We start from the raw sequence: 8,638 nt of genomic DNA, 5'->3' as shown, positions 1-8,638 counted from the left end.
CAAGTGGAGTCGCAAAAACCATCAAGCGCTACAACGAAACTGGCACACATGAAGACCGACCCAGGAAAGGAAGACCAAGAGTCACCTCTGCTTCTGAGGATAAGTTCATCCGAGTCACCAGCCTCAGAAATGGCAAGTTAACAGCAGCTCAGATCAGAGACCAGATGAATGCCACACAGAGTTCTAGCAGCAGACCCATCTCTAGAACAACTGTTAAGAGGAGACTGCGCCAATCAGGCCTTCATGGTCAAATAGCTGCTAGGAAACCACTGCTAAGGAGAGGCAACAAGCAGAAGAGATTTGTTTGGGCCAAGAAACACAAGGAATGGACATTAGACCAGTGGAAATCTGTGCTTTGGTCTGATGAGTCCAAATTTGAGATCTTTGGTTCCAACCGCCGTGTCTTTGTGAGACGCAGAAAAGGTGAACGGGTGGATTCCACATGCCTGGTTCCCACTGTGAAGCATGGAGGAGGAGGTGTGATGGTGTGGGGGTGTTTTGCTGGTGACACTGTTGGGGATTTATTCAAAATTGAAGGCACACTGAACCAGCATGACTACCACAGCATCCTGCAGCGACATGCCATCCCATCCGGTTTGCCTTTAGTTGGACGATCATTTATTTTTCAACAGGACAACGACCCCAAACACACCTCCAGGCTGTGTAAGGGCTATTTGACCAAGAAGGAGAGTGATGGAGTGCTGCGGCAGATGACCTGGCCTCCACAGTCACCGGACCTGAACCCAATCCAGATGGTTTGGGGTGAGCTGGACCGCAGAGTGAAGGCAAAGGGGCCAACAAGTGCTAAACACCTCTGGGAACTCCTTCAAGACTGTTGGAAAACCATTTCAGGTGACTACCTCTTGAAGCTCATCGAGAGAATGCCAAGAGTGTGCAAAGCAGTAATCAGAGCAAAGGGTGGCTACTTTGAAGAAACTAGAATATAAAACATGTTTTCAGTTATTTCACCTTTTTTTGTTAAGTACATAACTCCACATGTGTTCATTCATAGTTTTGATGCCTTCAGTGAGAATCTACAATGTAAATAGTCATGAAAATAAAGAAAACGCATTGAATGAGAAGGTGTGTCCAAACTTTTGGCCTGTACTGTATATATATACATATATATATATATATATATATATACACACACAGGTCATGTATACGGTTACAAATGATGCTGTACACTAACTTTGGAGCTGGGAACACAGAGCTTTCTGTCTTCAGAGGTTGAGTGGGAGCAGTGCACTGAACATGGGGGCAAAGGAATCACTGACAAAAAGAAATCCACCACTGCTAACAAGTTAACTGCAGCAGTGGCACGCTCGCCGCTGAGGAAGAGGACTGTCTTTGTGAGTCAACTGCAACTATCTTCCAAAGAAGCCAACTGTAGCGATTTTGTCAACTGCTCTGTCTGAAGTGAAAACGTGGAGAGGTGGTGATACTGAGCAGGCAACTTTGCCAGGGACCTAAACCTTCAGGGGTCCCAAAGCATTGGGGGCAGTTAGTTGATTTGTGGTGTCTTGTCCACATGTCTTGTCTTGTTTGGAAAATTTCTATGGTGCATACTCCTAAATATGTGGTTACCAAAGTACCACTGAGGAACGTCAGTCTTTGGGCCCCCTAGTGGGTTAATTTGACTATGGTGTAGCTGCTGCCTTTTTATAGGGGCATCATTCACAGATTTGAATATGTTCAACCTGGTTGGCTGAGAAAACATGCTCTTTTTTAGTGAATGGATTCACAAACATATGTTTTTACATCTCTGGCAGTGGGGTGTGCTGCAGACATTATCACTGAGAACAGGGCAGTAATTCTTAATGCTTTTCCAGCAGGTGGCAGTATAAACCAGTGTTCACTTTGCAGACTTGGCTTCCACAAATAACATGGACTTCCCAAGGCCTTATTCAGTCTCCATGTGGTATGCATGTTCTCATGACAAACTTAATGATGAGCTATGCAGATAAGATTATACCACAGGGAGGAAGGTGATATTTATGCACGGTTCCTAAAAGATACACTGACATCATAATGTTTTTGGATGTGGTACAAGACAGCACTCATGCCATTATAGCAGTATGTCCTCAAGGGGTTGGGCTCACAGTTCATTAACACCTCACCAAGTTATTAAATCAAAAAGAAACCCTCATAAATGTTACTGCTGGATAGAGAGAATCAGCTTTAAGATCTTGGAGTGAAAAATGACTAAAAGCTCTGATATTTTCAATGTATTGAAGGTAGATGGTGAAGGTGGGGAAAGATCAAACAGGTAAGAGATGATCAAAGACATTAAGAAGATGACTTTATCATCTAAAGAAAGGAGTTCCTTATTTATGATTTTTTTGTTTCATATTTTTATTTGTTTTATTTATTAATGTATCTATCTATTTACTTATTGTCATACTGTATGAATGTGATGAGAGTGTTTAATAAACTCATACATTATGCAACTAAGTAGGAGGCAAGGTGGGTGGTGAAGTGTGAAGCGTTGAAAAAAAGATCCCTTTTTTCTCTACAATCATTCGAGCCTGAATTGAGAGGTTGTAAACACTGCCGCTGTATCTGATTGGAGTGCTGGCTGGTGTTTGTTAACTCACACGTCCTAATTGTCCCCAGTGGACCTGAACAGGAAAGCAGTTGCCATGGATAATTAAACAAATTTCTTCTGCAGGCTACACTGGGAGTGAATTTTGTGGAGGTATTCCAATTAGTCAGACTAAACACAAGCAAAAGGACTAACAGTTTAGTCCAATCTATATTTTTAATAGTTGTGGCATTTTGTGTCTTATTTCCAATCTGCAGGTTTCTTGTGTTTGTGCCCAAAAGGCTGTGATAAATTATGTTTTCCCTTCAGCTCTGCTGTAACACAGTGTGCTGTAACACTCAACTTCTTTATGTGGATTCTGCTTTCTCAGCACTTCGTAATTGAACCTACATCAGTGCCAGCTGCAGCGGAGGTGGAGCCTTGTTGTGTAGTGCTGTACATTTTCTAACATTTCCTCCTTATCTAGCATGTTGTTTCATTACTGGTTGCTTTGTACTGTGATTTTTAGCCACACCAGCAGTGTGGCTCTATGGGAAGCAATGTCAATCTGTCAGTTATACAAGTCCTGGTCCCTTCAGGACAAATTGTAATAACTTATCTGATGACCTGACTTTTCATCTAGTGCCACCATCATTGAAATATTTATTTTTTGGCTAATTATAATTTATAGCCAAATATCTGCAAAGCTTAAGATATTCCCACCAGCCTCTGAACCTTTTGTTTGGTGCTAATAATATAAATGTTATCTTGCTAAAATGCTAAACAACGATGGTGAACATGGTGAACATTGGTTCCCTTTAAAACTGCATAATATTATTTATAATAAGTATGACATAGAGATGACGAGAATGCCGTGCTTCTAATTGCATAGTACTGTAAAACTTCACTGAAAAGTCCAGTTCCAATTTAACGCCTGGTCCCTTTTACAAGCCCAGTGTAGCTACACATTTTGACAAATAAATGCCTGTCTCAATGAGATGTCTGGTCTGGTTGCCAAGAAGTTCTTTTTTTTTTAAATAGAAGTTCTTTGGTATATAAAACTGGGTTGTTGGCTACCTCAAATTATGTGTTATGTTCCTTGATTACATTGTAAGTTATTAATACTCTTTCAGTCCGTAAGGGTCCTAAGATTAAAAGAATCAACAGTGTTTTTCATGAAAATAAATCCAAGTTGTGAGTATTGTTTCAACAGGATAAAGTGGTGTTGTGTCGGTATACCGGGTGCTGTAATCCTATGGTGTCGTAACTCTCTCTCTGATGTGCTGTCTGTCAGAGCTAGATCAAATGAATGACTCATGATTGATATATTATCTGAGGCCTAATTTTTATACAAATAATATTCATACTGGTTTAAATAAACAATTTAATTGTAAATTCGCCTATTGCCGTAATCCCTATAGTCATATGAGTAGGTACATTACCTCTAATTATCAGTACCTGTTGTTCTGAGATCGGTGGGGCAGAGCTGCCTGCTGCTCAGTGCACAAAATGGAGGTGAACGGTACAGCCCCCTCTCTCCCTCAAAACTAATCAAATACACCATGAAATGACTCCAAAACGCTCTAGTGGACAACTTGTAGCTTACACATTCACTACGCTATGAAATAATAATGTAATATTACGAGACAGACTTGTTTTGAAGCCAAATGCACAGCCGGAACTACATTCCAGACATACAGTACTTGCTGGGCGGAGTGATTTCAAACAGCGTATGTTTAGTGCAGTTACTCCTGTCATCAAAACAAGTTTGTTGAGAAGAAGCCAGAATATACAGAGGAAGAGTTACAGGTTTTGGAAGAAGAGAGAGCAAGAAGAGAGGCTGAGGCTGCCGAGCAACCAGGGGCTGAGGGGAGACCCAGAGCAGGCATGGATTGGTGGTGTAAATGTGGGGCTTACTGGCCACTTTATTAGGTACACCTGTGCAATACAATCCAATACAACAGCTCTGCCCCACATTCTATGTTTACAAAGCTTTTACATTTTCAGTTTTTGTTGACATTGTCAGAAAGGTGATTATTCTATTTTATTTTTGAGGTCGCAGTGGGTGGTGCTGGTGTACTGGAGTGCAATATATTGAAAAGTGTTCCTAATATTTTGTCCCCCTCAATTAGACAAAATTAGGAGGCCACCCCAGTACACCACCACCATTCACTATGACCACAATAATAAACAAAACAGAATCATCACTTTCTAGACAATGTCAACAATAACCAAAAATTTATAAGCTTCGGGGAAAAAATCATAATATAGCCGTTCTACTGGATTGCATTAGATTACACAGGTGTACCTAACAAAGTGGCCAGTGACTGTATGTTACATACATATGATGATGGTGGGATGGGACGAGAGTACGCCTCAAAATAATCACCGGAACACGGGGAGAACATGCTAACTCCACACTCATAAATCACCACAACTCCTGAGGGAACATAAAATGTTCCCTAGCAGTCTATTTATTCCCAACAATGAGAAGTAATGCCAGTCACTTCACTATATGCTCTGGAAAAGCACTTATCCATAACATAACCACAACAACATTTGCATTTTAGCCTTATTTACCATGCTTGGGTTATAGGCTAATGTTACTCAACATTGAGGTAACGTTACAGCAGAGAAATTGCTGAGCAAAATACACAACAATCACTTACCATGTCTGCTTGTTTCGTGATGCCGACAGATGGTATGGCAGTATCTTTCAAGAAAAGTGTTTGAACCATTCCTGAGCTTCTGCACTCCATCCTTTCACTGTAGTCCTCCGGTAAAAAATGGTTGGAGCAAACAAACATTTTCCAGACCATTTCCACAGGCGTGTTGGGGTCGATGTCCAGCACAAATAGCCATTGTTTCATCTGTCCATATACAACAACACTATGCAAACTTTTCTCAAACTTTCTGGTGCGTCCAGCTGACGATACTGCAAATGCAAGGCTGCAAGCAATAACAACGGCACTGTCTCAGGTGCGCACTGTGTCACTCCGCCCAGTGGTTTACTCAAGAAAGTAGTTCCGAGTATTTACTTCATGTGTTGTAATGTATTCAAATAAACACAAGAAGTTTGTGCTCTAGAAAAGGATCAGCACTCAGTGAATAACCTCCTAAGCCCTATGATAAGCTATTATGGCAAGGCTTACCTATACAGACCAGTGAGTAACTAACATGTCTTTGGGGTCATCGGGTGGGAACCTCCTTTCACTGGTGTTTCATCTAGTTGGTCCCACGACACCTCCAGGAGGCTAGACAGTGGTCTCTGGCATCCCAGAGACACTCCCCTAATGCCAGGTCTCACTGCTCTTCACACCAACCCAATAACCTCCTTTACCTTACTTACACATGGCTTTCTCAGCCCAAACAGCACTGCCACCTTCAACCAAACCCAGGCTCCATACATGCGAGCTCCAGGTAGAAGTAGTGCTGATACCACCTTTCCTAGCACATTCACCATACTCTATTTCACACATTACATAGCATAACTCCAATATAAGCTAAAGTTAAAGGAGATAAATAAACTCACAGGATCAGCAAACACACTCACCTTGCAGCATGCTCAAACAAAAGGGATACAAATAGGCCACTCCCACACTTAAATAACCTTCCTCTTCCTGAATTTCCTCCTGAGAGGAAGTGGATCTCGCCACCTGATCTCAAGGAGTTATGTACCCTGCTTAATAGTTCCCCCTGCTGGCCCCCAACTGACATTATTTCTTCTCTTATAGATAAACTGGCTGGCTCTGTCTGCTTCATCTGACATTTCCCTCACTGTCTTCCTCAAATTCTGTCCCTGCACTCCAAGTTCCCCCAGGAGCGAGACAGCTGATCTTGCTATGAATCCCCTACACCCCACTTCCACTGGACAAATCCTAGTCTTCCATCCTCGCTGCTCAGCTTCTGCTCCTAAGTCTGCATATCTAAGCTTTTTTCTTTCATAGGCTTCTTCCACTGAGTCTTCCCAAGGAACTGTCAGCTCAATGAAATAAACTATCCGTTGACTCACTGACCACAACACTATGTCAGGCCTCTGCTTGGTACAAACTATTTCCTGGGGAAGAACAAGCTTTCCCCCTAAATCTACTTGCATTTCCCAATCACAAGCACCCTCTATGCAGCCACACCCTTGCCTCCTTACTAACTTATCCCTTCTGTATTTCTCTCCCTCACGGACAAACTGAATTGCTAAACCCCTATCCTTAACACCTTCTGAATTCACCTGTCTTCGTTTCCCTTCGATTCCTGCAGCTAAACATTTCAACACCTGGTTATGTCGCCATGTATATCGGCCTTGTGACAAGCTAACTTTACAGCCTACCAAAATATGCTTTAAGGTTACCTGAACACAATGGGCATGATGGGTCCTCATTTACCCACAGTTGTAGGTTCTGGGGGGTTGGTAACACATCGTATGTAGCCCCTACCAGGAATCTAATACGATTCTCCTCCATACTCCACAGGGCCTTCCAACTAAGCATCCTCTTCTCTACACTTTCCCAATTCAACCACTGTCCCTGTTTAGCCTGGGCCACTACCTTTGCACCCCTTACTATCTCCTCCTGTCTACGTATCTGTTCCACAACCAGCTTTCTTTTATCTTTGAGACCTGCTGTATTCCATACCAGTTTACCTGAGCCAAGCCCCAGGCCTCCCCGGCCAAACTGAACATTACCTACAATCTCTGCATGCCTAAGAGCTGCCTCTGCCTCCTGAACTGCCACTTCCTCCCCTTGGTTGGATTTGGAACCACACTCCTAACTACCACATCCTTACTCCCAGATAACAAGAGCTCTGTCCTGACCTTGGTACATTTAAATCCCTCTGTTAAACTAAATACTGGCAGCTGAAGTATCCCTTTTCCATACATGCAACACTACTTAGGCACCTAGGAGCACCCAACCACTTCCTAATATAGGAGCCAACTGACCTTTCAATTCTCTCCACAACAGATATTGGAATTTCATAAACTGACAATGGCCACATTAACCTAGGATATAGCCCAAATTGCAAACGCCACAACTTCAACTTTCCTGAAAGTTCTGATTTATCTATTCTATCCAATCCTTCAGCCACATCTTTTCTAAATTTCACCACCTGTTCCTTATTATTCAACTCTACATTGTACCACCTACCTAAGCTCTTTACTGACTTTTCCCTAATTGTTGGGATTTCCTCATCATCTATGACAAACTTCCTATCACTTAACTTCCCTCTACATATTGAGATGCTTCTAGATTTACTAGGCTTGATCTTCATGCTGGCCCACTTGAGGTTCTTATTTACCTTCTCTAGTAGCCTCTTTGTACATGGCATTGTTGTGGTCACCAGTGTCATGTCATGCATGTAAGCCCTTACTGATGGAAGATGCAACCCGTTCTGCCGTATCTCTCCACCTACCACCCACTTAGAAGCCCTGGTGATTACTTCCATTGCCATAGTAAATGCTAATGGAGAAATTGTACACCCTGCCATGATGCCTATTTCTAGCCTCTGCCAACCTGTTGTGAAGCCTGCCGTACTTAGACACAACCTAATATCCTGAAAGTATGCTTTCACTAAGTTGACAACTACCTGTGGCACTCTGAAATAGTCAAACGCACTCCAAATGAGGCTATGTGGTACTAAACGAACCAAACGCATTTGCAAGATCTAAAAATATTACATGTAGGTCCCTTTTGTTAATCTTCGCTGCCTGAATCTGGTGCCAGATCAACCTGGTATTCCTGCCTTCTGCACCATGGTATCTATTAAGCTATTCCTTTCTAAGTAGCTAGCTAATCTCTGCGCAACTACACTAAAGAAAATCTTCCCCTCCACATTTAAGAGAGAAATCATCCGGAACTGGCTAAGGTCCACAGATTCCTTCTCCTTAGGAATGAGGACACCCCCTGCCCTACGCCATGCTCTTGGTTTAATTTGTTTTTCCCAAACTATTCTTAGCTGTTTCCACAAAAATTTAAGGATATCAGACGCACTTTTATAAACCCGGTAGGGGACTCCATTAGGCCCTGGGGCCGAAGAAGCCTTTGCACGCCTGACCACCTCCTGAACTTCCTTCCACCTAGGTGGTCTGACATCCATCTCATGCTCTATCCCTCCTAATGGAGG

Source organism: Epinephelus lanceolatus, chromosome 11 (assembly GCF_041903045.1).
Source record: "Epinephelus lanceolatus isolate andai-2023 chromosome 11, ASM4190304v1, whole genome shotgun sequence".
NCBI classification, from domain to species: Eukaryota; Metazoa; Chordata; class Actinopteri; order Perciformes; family Serranidae; genus Epinephelus; species Epinephelus lanceolatus.
Note: the sequence above shows the minus strand (reverse complement) of the source record.